The sequence below is a fragment of the Chiloscyllium punctatum genome, chromosome 47, assembly GCF_047496795.1.
Source record: "Chiloscyllium punctatum isolate Juve2018m chromosome 47, sChiPun1.3, whole genome shotgun sequence".
NCBI classification, from domain to species: Eukaryota; Metazoa; Chordata; class Chondrichthyes; order Orectolobiformes; family Hemiscylliidae; genus Chiloscyllium; species Chiloscyllium punctatum.
This window is the reverse complement of record NC_092785.1, coordinates 47,779,530-47,791,176: the sequence shown is the minus strand read 5'-3', so window position 1 is coordinate 47,791,176 and position 11,647 is coordinate 47,779,530. Positions and strand designations below refer to the sequence as shown.

At 42.4% G+C, this 11,647-nt stretch overlaps 1 non-coding gene across 1 annotated transcript; it reads left to right on the top strand.

Moving 5' to 3' along the window:
• The first annotated feature begins 517 nt into the window (after positions 1-517).
• Positions 518-599, top strand: trnas-uga (transfer RNA serine (anticodon UGA)). The gene has a single exon. It is a non-coding gene; the product is annotated as a tRNA-Ser (tRNA).
• Positions 600-11,647: the final 11,048 nt, after the last annotated feature.

Sequence of the window (11,647 nt, the reverse complement as noted above, 5' to 3'; positions counted from 1 at the left end):
TCAAGACGATTTCAACTCTTCGGTCAATCTTCCTCTTTTGTGCTCACAAGTTCATTCCCATTTGTCAGAACTTACGGATTAGTTGTTGGATCCATTCCTGTAAATTGGTTCTGCATTCTTTCTAATTCCGATTTTTTTCTTTTACGAATGTAGCTGGTGTTTATGGACTTAGTATGAATATTTCTAATACCATATTTCGATGAATATTAAAACACAACTTTGGCACCAGATGATGAGCAATTGAGTCAAAATCGATCGGACGCAGTGAGACAATGATCCTCTCTTCGTGTGGGGTACATCCGTGACTCTATAATTCGACGAAGAATTATTTCCGCAACTCCAGCTGTGTCAGAATCTAGTTTGCGGTGAAAGCCTGTCAATCTGCTAAGGTAACGTTCGTCTGGGTCTCTGCAAAAGATTTGGCGAAATCTTTGGGTCTTGACAATTTGTTCTTCAAACAAATTGCGTATTTCATGAATTTAGTTCTTTTACTATGAAAATTGGCAATTTTGCTGCAGCTGTGATGGCCGAGAGGTGAAGGCGTTGCATTTGAAATCTAATGGGGTCTCTCTGCGCAGGTTCGAATCCTGCTCGCAGCGTTGAATCTTTTAAAAATCATTTATTCCTTTGCAGAATTTGGATTTCGTGGAGCTTGAGTTTTGCATTCAATCAAAAGTAAATTTTCAACTGTGAAGAATCCGAATTAATTTCAAGACGTCTAATTGAATAAATTATATGTCAAGACACAAAAAGCCACCAACTTCCAACACGAATCAGTTTCAAAACATTTGTCGAACTCTCGTGAAATTTGAATGTTCGGGGTTGTGGGGGAGGGGGGGGGGGGAATTAAGCAAAACAAGAAGCGATGCAATACATTTACCTGCAGGTGATGAGTTTTATTTTAGGATCAGTTGAAAGTCAAGCTGAGAAGTTCAACCTAATTTACATCTGACTCTCAAGGCCAATAATCTATTATATCAGCAGTCAATGAAATAGAAAAAGCAACTCCATGTGTGGAAAGGAACTCGACTGATGCAGGTTCCTGCCTTGAGGTGTGATAAGGTAAGGCGATATCAGTGGAGTAGAATTTTCTGGAAATATTAGAAATGGAATGTTAACGGTCTTCTGCTGTCCACATTCGTAAGAAATTGTGCATTAAGAACTGAATTTGAAAATTCACGATGAAAATCAGACTTAGCCCTCTGCTTGTGGTGTAGCATTGTTCAGAACAATAGGTTGTTGTTGAGGCTAAAATTGACCAAAATAATCGATGGGGATCTTATCCATGGGGTTGGTGTGGAGAGCTCAGCTTCAAGAACCAAATGCCAATTATTCATCTTGGCTGTCTGAATTGCTTAGTTAAACATATTCCCAGTTTAATGTAAAAACCTTTGCGATCAGAGCTAGATGTTTTCATCTCAGCATGTTCCGATATGAGAAGACACTCCATGGCGTAGATGTGACTTAAATTTTGACTCTAACGTCAGAGATGTTGACACATTTCTGCCTCAAAACAGCACCACCATTGGTATCAAATCAAACTGAACAAAGGACGAGTTCCCTTAGACATTTCCTTTCTGCAGACTCTGCCAATGGACAGTTCAGGCCCGATGTAGGAATAGGGCGTGGTGACATCTGTTCATATGTGGATCACTTCATTCTTGCTCACGCTCCATAAACCGTAATTCATTTTGAACTTCTTAGCCATCACCATGATAAGTGGTACATAATGCACAGGTTTGCTTCTCCAAAGAAAGAGCGAAATCTTATTCAATGCAGACGCAAATTCAAGTTGTCCCTTGGTCGACCAGAAGACAGATATCGCGAAACAAAGTGAATGCAGAAAACAATCAATGTTTTCTTGGAGTCAAAAAGATGTACTGGAAGAATGGAAACATATATTTGGAATTAAAGTCACACACCACTTCCAGACTAAATGTTCTTGAACCGTTATCTTAATTTGACTTTCATGTCCACAATTACTGCAAAAATTATCTTAACAGCTCAGTACTTTGTGTTCTTTGATATTGTCTCCTTCATGTTTCTCTTGATTTTGAAACTAAAACCGAGCAATAGTAATGCACCCTATTTCGCTTGCAAAGATCAGAAGAAGATCAATTTATAAGAGAACAGAAATAAAGCTACGTCTGTCTTCGGAGAGAAAACACAGTTACCATTTCGACTCCAAAAAGTCTTCTTCAGAAGTCTGCGCAATGAACTCAAAATCGTAGACTGAAAACGAAAAGAAAAGCCATAATGCCGCGAATACACCACCCGCAAGCGCATCAAGTCCTACTCGAATATGTTGTATTACTACTCTCAACATCAGTGGAGAACGGAACAAAGCTCATTCTGCAGTTGTCAACCTGTTATGACGTAGTTTGTAAAGTCAGAAATATGATTAGGTAAAAAGTGGGATGAAAGCGGAATATCAGAAGTCTGAAAAAAGCAAGTGCGTGCTCTGTTTTGAAGAAGGTTGGCAGTGATGAAAATGGAAATTAACTCCAGTGAGAGTTGCTTAATTAATACTCAGAATCGTTGCAACACACAGGGACGCAATTCTTTTTGCTGGGTTTCTGTTCTGCCATTTTATAATCACGACTGCTGTCGGGTTTGGTTTCCATTCCAGGTTTAGGTGACTGCCTGATGGAAGTTTGCACATTCGCCCAATTTCTGTGTGGTAGCTCTGGTTTGCTGCCACATTCTAAACATTTGCAGCTTATTTGGATTCGCCATTGAACGCACACGGTTACAGAGACAGGGATGAGGAGAGTGTCTGGATAGGACGTAATTCAGAGGATTTTTGTGAACATAAATAGACACAGTGGGGTTAGTCTGCTGTTTCCTGGGTGAGCTACATGGACAGAGAGGGGTCAGGGTATTCTTCCGTGAGGGAGAGACATTGACAGAGTTGGGTTAGTTGCTCTTACCTTTGTCAGTCACGCAGATACAGTAGGGTCAGTCTGCCCCTCCCTGGGAGAATTTCTTTCACAGAGTGGTGATAGTCTGCTTTTCCCTGCCTGAGTGAAACAGAAAGAGCGGGGTCAGTATTCTCTTCCCTCGATAATTTATGTTGACAGTCTGGCTTCCGTCTGCTCTTCTCTGGCGAGTTACATTGGTAGAGTGGGGTTCGTGTTCATTCATTGGGTGAGTGCTATAGACAAAATGGGATCAGTCTGCTCTTCCCTGAGTGAATTACATTTATAGAGTGGGATCAGACTGCTCTTCAGTGAATGACTTATATTGACCATGTGGGATCAGTCTGCTGAGTTACACTGAGAGTGTGGGGTCAGTCTGCCCTTCCATCAGTGAGTAACATGACTGAGTGGCGTCAGTTTGCTCTTCCCTCAGTGAGTTACATTGACAGAGTGGCATCAGTCTACTCTTTCCTGTGCGAGATACATTGTCAGAGTGGCGTCAGTCTGCTGTTCACGGAGTGAGTTATTTGGACAGTGTGGGATCAGTCTGCAATTCCCTGGGTGAGTTGCATTGACAGAGTGGCGTCAGTCTGCAATTTCCTAGTTGCGTTAAAGTGATCGCGTGAGGTCAGAGTGCTCTTCCCTGGTTGAGTCACATTGACAGATTGGGCTTCATCTGCTCTTCCCTGGGAGAGTCATATTAACAGAATGGGGTCAGTCTGCTCCTTTCTGAGTGAGTAATATCACAGAGTGCACTCAGTCTGTTTTTCCCTGGGTGAGCTACGTTAAGAGAGTGGTGTCAGTCTGCTCCTCCACGGGCGTGTTACTTTCTCAGAATCGTGAGAGTCAGCTCTTCTCTGTCTGAGTTTAACAGCAAGTATGGCTTCATTACGGTCTTCGCTGGATGATTCACATAGACAGAATGGAATAGGTCTTCTCTTCTCTGAATGAGTTACTTTGACAGAGTGGGTTCAGGCTCGTCTCCCTGCTTGTGTTTCATTGACAGAATCAGATCAGCCTGCTCTTTCATGGATGAGTGATAGAGACAGAATGAGTGGTGTCAGTCTGCCATTTGCTGGGGGAGTTACATATAAAGTGTTGGGTCAGTCTGCTCTTCCCTGGATGACTAACATTGACAGAGTGGCGTCAGTCTACTCTTCCCTGGGTGAGTTACATTAACAGAGTGCGGTCAGGCCATAAATTCCTCGTTGAGTTACATTGATCGTGTGATGTCAGACTTCTGTCCCCTGGTTGGGTTACATTGACAGAGTGGGGTCCATCTGCTCTTCCCTGTGTGAATTACGTTAGCAGTTTAGGGTCAGTCTGCTTTCCGCAATCCAGGAACTGCATCTCGAGCGGTTTCTTGTCAGTACCTCCATACTGAGGATTTATGGAGTTAACAAAAGTAACTCGTCCCCTACATCTTTGGGATAATTAGGGATGGGCAGTGAATCGTATCTCATTGAAAGACAACTGTGCCCCAGAAATGCATTTCTAACAATTGCATGTTCTAATTCGACACTGCAAGCGGTCGGGAATAACTTGAGGAGAGGTGCAGGGTAGAATAATTAAAGTCAAATGCACTGATTCCTAGGAGACATAATGCAAGATGTGAGTGTGGAGCTGATGGTGCTAGGCTCAGTGTCAGTGCTATTGGTTCAGCATTTATTGCTTACTGTTCGCAATGGCTCACACACCACTGCTGTCAATTCAAAACAATTAGCCTGTTCATCTTGGTTTGAAAATCCCTGCGTGTGTATTAACGTGGTTAATGGGACGCGAGAGGAGATGAGCACATCCTCTTTATTCTGTCAGTTTAAACAGACGAAAATATCTGTTGGATGCCAATGCAAGAGGATACTGTCTTTTTCTGTGCCTTTTTAGTGGGGCATGCTCAGCATTGAAATGCCTGTTTTTGCACAAGCAGAGTTTTATTGCCATTCATACTGAGCAACATTAATACAGAAAACGCAGTTTCGAATTCCTGTGGTCAAGAGGTTCAAGCATTGCACATATGGACGAGAAATCTGGCTTTTAACGTGGCGCCATGGCTAGCTGGTGAAAGCAGCTCCCATCTCACTGGTGCCTGCTCATTGTATTGAAAGCTCGGTATTTCTCTCAAGTATTGTGTTGCTGATCGAGAAACTCAGTGTCCTATTTGATTTGCTGTACCTTATGATTTCGCGATCCGGCTTCATTTTCCTGGTTTAAATCCAGTAGTGTAGGTTGCTCTTTTTAACTACTATTTTAACCTGAAGATTCTTCCTGCAGTTCCACAAGCACTTCTGCTTCTCATCCTCTTATTCTCATTCCTTCATTCCCAGTTTTGTGGAAATTAAGTGGTGAGGCAGGAGACACTGCAGCATTCCCGGGAAATGTTGTGGTAATGGCACTAACACCACGACGTGATCATCCTCATTCTCTGCTGTCACCATTCATTCGTTGTACACCAACAGTAAATGCATCGTTGTTCTTCTTCAGCTATCATGTAATTACTTTCTTTCTCTGTTGGATAAGGAAATCAACTTTTACTTCCAAAGGGTCTTTAAATTTTGAGGAAGAAATGTCTCCTTGCCTCAGGTCGAAGTGACAGACGCATTATCCAGAGAATGTAAGACTACTTCTACCGACTCCAGCCAGGCGTCAGAAAGTCTCTCAGCAGTTCGAATCTCAAACTGTCTCTGAATGTCAGGCTTTTCAAGAGCAGAAATGGGAAATGAGGGATATGGACAGCCAGAGAGTCGGAGAATGTGAAAAAGTCCCAGGCGGATACAGACACAAATATAGAAAAAACAAAGACACATGTTGAGGCACACACTGAAAGAAACAATTCTCCATTCGGCGTGACTGCTAAATAACGGAAACTAAAAGGAAATGTAGCCATTAAAACATAGCCTTCCACCAGCTCAGGAAAATGAAAGTAGCATGACAGCTGATTATGTCCTTTTAAGATTGTAAATTCGATGTTTGTAAGCTCAAGAGTGATTTTGATAAATATCCTGGTTCGACAGGTAAGATTATCATTTTCCCAACAGTATAATCTAGAAATCTATAACCATCCTGTTTTCTGTCCATCTTAAGAAAAAAAAACTGTTTCTCTCCACAGATGTTGCCAGGTGTAACAGGTTTCTCGATCAATTCTCGTTTTTAGTTCATATTTCCAAAACCTGTATCTTTTTGTTTTTGATAACCTGGCACAAAACCAAGCATTACCAGGTTCGGACCAGTGGTAAGAAATACTGGTACCACGATATATTTGCACAATAAAACATGCATTCCCTGTCTGGGAATAGAACCAACACTATTGCGGTTAGAGTTCCAAATCCTAACTACGAGATTAAATGGAATGAAGACAGACGCTCTTGCACTTATTCTCAATGAAATGGATTTGCCATTTCATTTCTGATCAGTTTCACTGCAGATTGGTTTCTACTCGTCTTCAAGTTTTGCAGAATTGAAAATCCCATTTGGCTCATGGTGCAGTCTGGTTTAAAGACATTCATCGATTCTATTCCCAGTTTCCAGCTTTGGTCCATAACCTTATGTGTTCTTATGTTTCCAGTGCAAATAGTAGTGAGGTTCTCGCTTGAATCTTAGATGACACAACAATGGGATTGAAGTTTGACATCGTCACACTGTGTTATTACCCACGTCGTGTCTCCCACAGAAAGAGACACACAGACACATTCCCCGAGAGTGGCAGAGTTCTCAGGATTTGACCAGCAACTTGTGCTTTACTTCAGATGTCCGCTCCAACATGCAAGTTCAACCTCCAAAAGGCAGCTTTTGGTTAAACCAAAGCCAGTTCTACAGGCAATGAAGACGTTGATCTGAGCTAGAATTTGAATTGGACGAAAGAAACTGTAAATTCGAAAACCCAAACCCTTCTGTTCCTGACAGACAACAGGAATGGACTAGCACGCTGCATCCTCGTGATTTTAAATGCGAACCGAAAATCCCCTAATTCGACGTCAGGCATGTTACCATTCCATCACTGACCCAAAGACCAGGTTTGGATGAGACAGTTTGTCTATCGGTAATGTAAACGTCCACATCAGGGAAACAGCATTCACATGGTGAAAAATCAGCAAACATAATCACCGTCACTGTTTCACTTGGAATGCCTCACTCTGTGAAACATTTCCTTTCACTTTACTTTCATAATTGAAGTGTTTCACATTCCAGAGCGTGAACTAATTCAGCGAGAAACCACTGGTCATTTCGAGCCCGTCATCCGGAATGAGGCGAGTTGAACGTTGCCTTTCTTGCTGCCAACAAGTCAGCGCAGCTCAAAACGAGCTCGTGTTAGCATCAGTCTTTACTTAACTTGCTGCAGTATATCTGCTGAACAACATCAGATTATCACAGCATTGCCTTCTTCACATTGAAACCAAGGGTGATAATATGAACCGACTTGGAAACTTGGAGAGAGAAACACTGCTGACGAAGACGATTCTGACGTGAAGAGCAGGCACTAGAGTTTGTACAGGCCCCAAAGGCTACTGCAGTATCAATGGACATCCCTGCATACGAGTCTGAGCTTGCATTGCCCAGAACAGGCTTTCATTCCCAATCAGGAAATGAAGATTTAATTCACTTCTTGTGACTTATCCGAATGAAAACTAAATCCTGGTTGCACCCAGAACACGCACACGGATCCTGCCAGAACAATTCAGTGATCGATCAGCATCTGTCTGGAAGGACAATGGCAGCAAATAAAAGCGAAAGCTATCACCGCAATTACCCCTCCAAGGTTCTCGCGTTTCCCAGTTGAAAATATATCGCTGTTCCTTCAATGTCACTACTTCTAAATCCTTGCCTCGTGGCATCATGCCTGTACCCCGCTACTGAGGACATCCAGGGTTCTGCGGAGTAACTCAAAATCTCAATCTCTCAAGTAATTAGGGATTGATGGTGCATCCCATCACATTGAGCAATGACTTTGTCCCAGTAATACGTTTCCAAAAAGCTGCAGTTTCTAAGGGAACACTTGCAAGTTGTCGGGAATAAGTTGTGATTTGGAGATGCTGGTGTTGGACTGGGGTGTACCAAGTCAAAAATCACACAACACCAGGTTATCGTCCAACAGGTTTAATTGGAAGCACACTAGCGTTCGGAGCGATGCTCCTTCATCAGGTGTTTGTGGAGGGCTCGATTGAAACACAGAATGTTTAGCAAAAATTTGCAGTGTGATGTAACTGAAATTATACATTGAAGAATTGATTGTCTGTTAAGCCTTTCATCTGTTGAAAGAAGTGAAACTATCACTGTATTCCATGTGTAAATCACAAAACCCTTTTGTTAAAAAAGTTGTATTCTCGGGTTAGCTGTTAACAATGGCAATAGCTAGACAATATTTTTGAAGGTGTTACCCCCCTGAGTTCTCTGTCTATGACCTGATGTTTAGATTGATTCCAATTCACAAAGTGAGATAACAGAGTTTTACATAATTCCATGCTGTTTTTGAGCTCAGATTTCTACATGAATGTATGTGGTTTCTGAGCAAAGTGCAATGTAACTCTGAAAGTACCAAAAATATACACCACACAAAATATATGTGTGCATGTGGGTCTTTGTCTGTGTGTGTGTCTCCAGCGAAACCAAAAACTGACAACTCATGAACAGAAGCAGAACTGACAAAGAGAACCTATTTTCAGACACACGGACTCATGAATGCTGTCTGTGAGGCAGAGCGAGTCGTCTGGGTCATGAGCTGCTCACACAAAATGTAGCGAGGCAATTCCAAATGGTGGTTGCAACGTACTGGTGCCTTAGAGCACCAATACTTCCAGGAAAGTGCTCAAATAACATGAATCAGAACTGACTAATAATGAACCATGGAAAGTGAAGATTACCAATTACAGTCTCGATGAGATGAGGTTAACAATTGGGCTGATGTCTCCACCGGATCGAGAGGACCAATCACCAGCCTCTCTCATCAGGACAGAAATTAAGGAAATTAGGGAAAAGTAACCAAGTTTCGTATCGCAATTTCCCTCCGTTTCGCAAGAACAACAGAAAACTGCGAGCAGATTCAATGTAGAACCTAATTTCACATCTACAGAGAAATAAATATCTCCATTCACTTTCAGACAAACTGTGAAAAATGCAAATTGTCTGGAATATGAAAGTTTGGCGCAGCCTGTTTTTGAGTCGTATATTATGCTGGTGGCCTTTCGAGCTGGAGGGGAACGTGACAAGTAGAGCAGAAGGAGAAAACATGGGCATTGACATATTGGTTGTTTTCTGCTGTGCCACATCACAGCCGGGTTAGAAGAAATTACTACTTTCTCTGTTGAACTTTAACAAAACTCATCCCTGCAAAACGTTGCCAGCTTAATCCATTAGCACACGTGGCCGCGCAGGGATACAAACACAAGCCTTCTTAAGAAGTGGAATCTGAAAACAGAGTCTCAGCTTGCTCAGCCACGCGGGCACACAGGCCAAAACCGGAAACCCAAGAGCATGTACCTGATGATACCCTGCAGCAGACTCACAGCAACTGTACCAGTTCTGCAGAAAAAGCGGTGGGGAGAAATTGCTCTATCTGAGCGGTCGTGCTTGTTGTTCTCATCAGCAAATATGGCTTTGAATTTGCTAGCCCATATCTGCTGCCATGTTGAAACGGAATGCAATTCCGATTACTCGCTGTATAAAACTTTGTTCATTCTCTCTCCTCAGATAAAGTGATCACTGGAGATGATGAATTCTGCTCCTGCCAGAAACGCCGACTCTCCTGCTGCTCAGATGAACTGAAAAGCTGGTTTAGCACTGGAATCCGAGAATAGCAGAACACGTAGCAAGAGTATTCGAAACCCAGAGCCAATAAGAGTTCCAACTTTAATTTTATTTCTCCATAATAGTGTATTATCCAGCAGAGCCATGAGCAACTGCCACCTGGCTGCAAGCTGAGTTGGAAACCTATGTTGGAATCAAGGACATGTGACTCACTTATTGTCGGTAAATCAAACAGTTCTCACTTTGAGGTGTGCACAAATTAATTCCTATACATATTCAGGGAAGGTCAAAGGCGATCTGAGATGTCAAAGAAGTGGTCACTGTTCGTGATTGCTCTTTGTTCGATTGTGAAAAGGTTTCCCGCTTTAGTCGCATTCACGTTTCTTGTTGATGACTGAATCAGACAGAAGGTGTTTCACCAGAGCTGCACGTGACTTGCAATCCTCTCCCTCGCTGTCATACTTTCCTGGAACTCTATGAGAACAAGAAAACAAAGTACATACTGTCATTTGGCAGCCTGTCTGTGATTTCCTCATTTTCAGTTACAACATGGCTTAGACTTCAGGACTCACGGTAATATTAGTAACAGGAAGAGAACAAGAGTCGATAGTTCATCTGTGCCTGTAAATCTTTTCATTGTGAATTAACTGTATCCGTGTCTGCTGCTTCGAAACTCGAATATGTGAACTGCTCCAAACTATGATTGAGGATTTCTGGTTTTGGTTGACACACGTTGAGAAACGCCAGACAGCGTTCAAATGAAGCTTTCAGAGCACATTTTCGGATGCATTTGACAGAGACTAACATCATGAATCCAGTGTTCCCTGTGATAGAAGGAAATGAATGCTCTCCTTGTTACTGATCCGGGACACCTTCGCATGTAAAGCAAATGTGGTACTGTTGTTACAGAAAGGATCAGTGCCCGGTAACTGTGTCCTTAAAGTGGACATGATCGAAAAATAAAGAATACCATGTTGAAATATCCAGGAAATATTGGCTGAAAAGGCCCAAACAATTTTCCCTGCAGCGCCAAGACAGAGGAACATATGTAACTGCACTCTTAAACAGGATGGCCAGCAGTGATATTAACATCGCCACATATGAAGGACCATTGCGAAGAGAAATTTGAGAATGAAATTCACGCAGCAGGTATTCGGAATTATATTCATTCCACCGCTAGTGTAGTATTGAGCGAGTAAATTCAAAAGAAGGCTTGCTGATGAATATGCAATAAAGCCCCATCGATCATGATATGAAAGACTGTCGTCCGTAAAGAGGGAACAACAATGTTTCTTCTAAGCTTTGTATTGGGACACTTTCGCACAAACTGATACTGCTACTCTCCAGAAAATATCAGGGCTCGCGGCATGCACTCTTAGAAATGGTGACCATCAGTGCTGGAAACATCCCTGATATTCAGAACAAGGAAGAATACATATCGAATAAAAGCGTAGATGGCAATTAATTGGATTTGTATTCCCTTTCACCACAACAGCTAGAATGTGCGGGGATATACAGAGTAAGGAGTACTGACCAGGTCAGAAAGCAATTACATCCACATATCTTGACACACAAGCCTATCTTTCTTTCTGTCCGTTTTTTTTTGAAGCGCCGATCCTTTCCGTAGAAGATGAAGATTACTGCTCTACCACAAGATCACAGTGGGGCCAGAGACCCGATCGAGCTGCTCAGAACAGTTCGTGTTTGCTGAGAATCACTGAAACTGAGATTGATGACACGTAGACACAGTGTAACAGCTGCCAACATATGTGGAGGGTTTTGGGACGGATTCGGGCCCACTCTAGGAAAAAGATTGGATCATAAATCTGGGGAGTAAGTGTTCAGGGAGAGGACTGGAGAATGGGGTTAAGAACGATATTAGCCAAGATCGAATGGCAGAGCAGTCCAGATATTCTGAAAGCGCTAACCGTCCTCCTATGTCTCCCAATCTCTGGCCATCTGGTATCTAAGGAAATAGAAACAGAGTTATT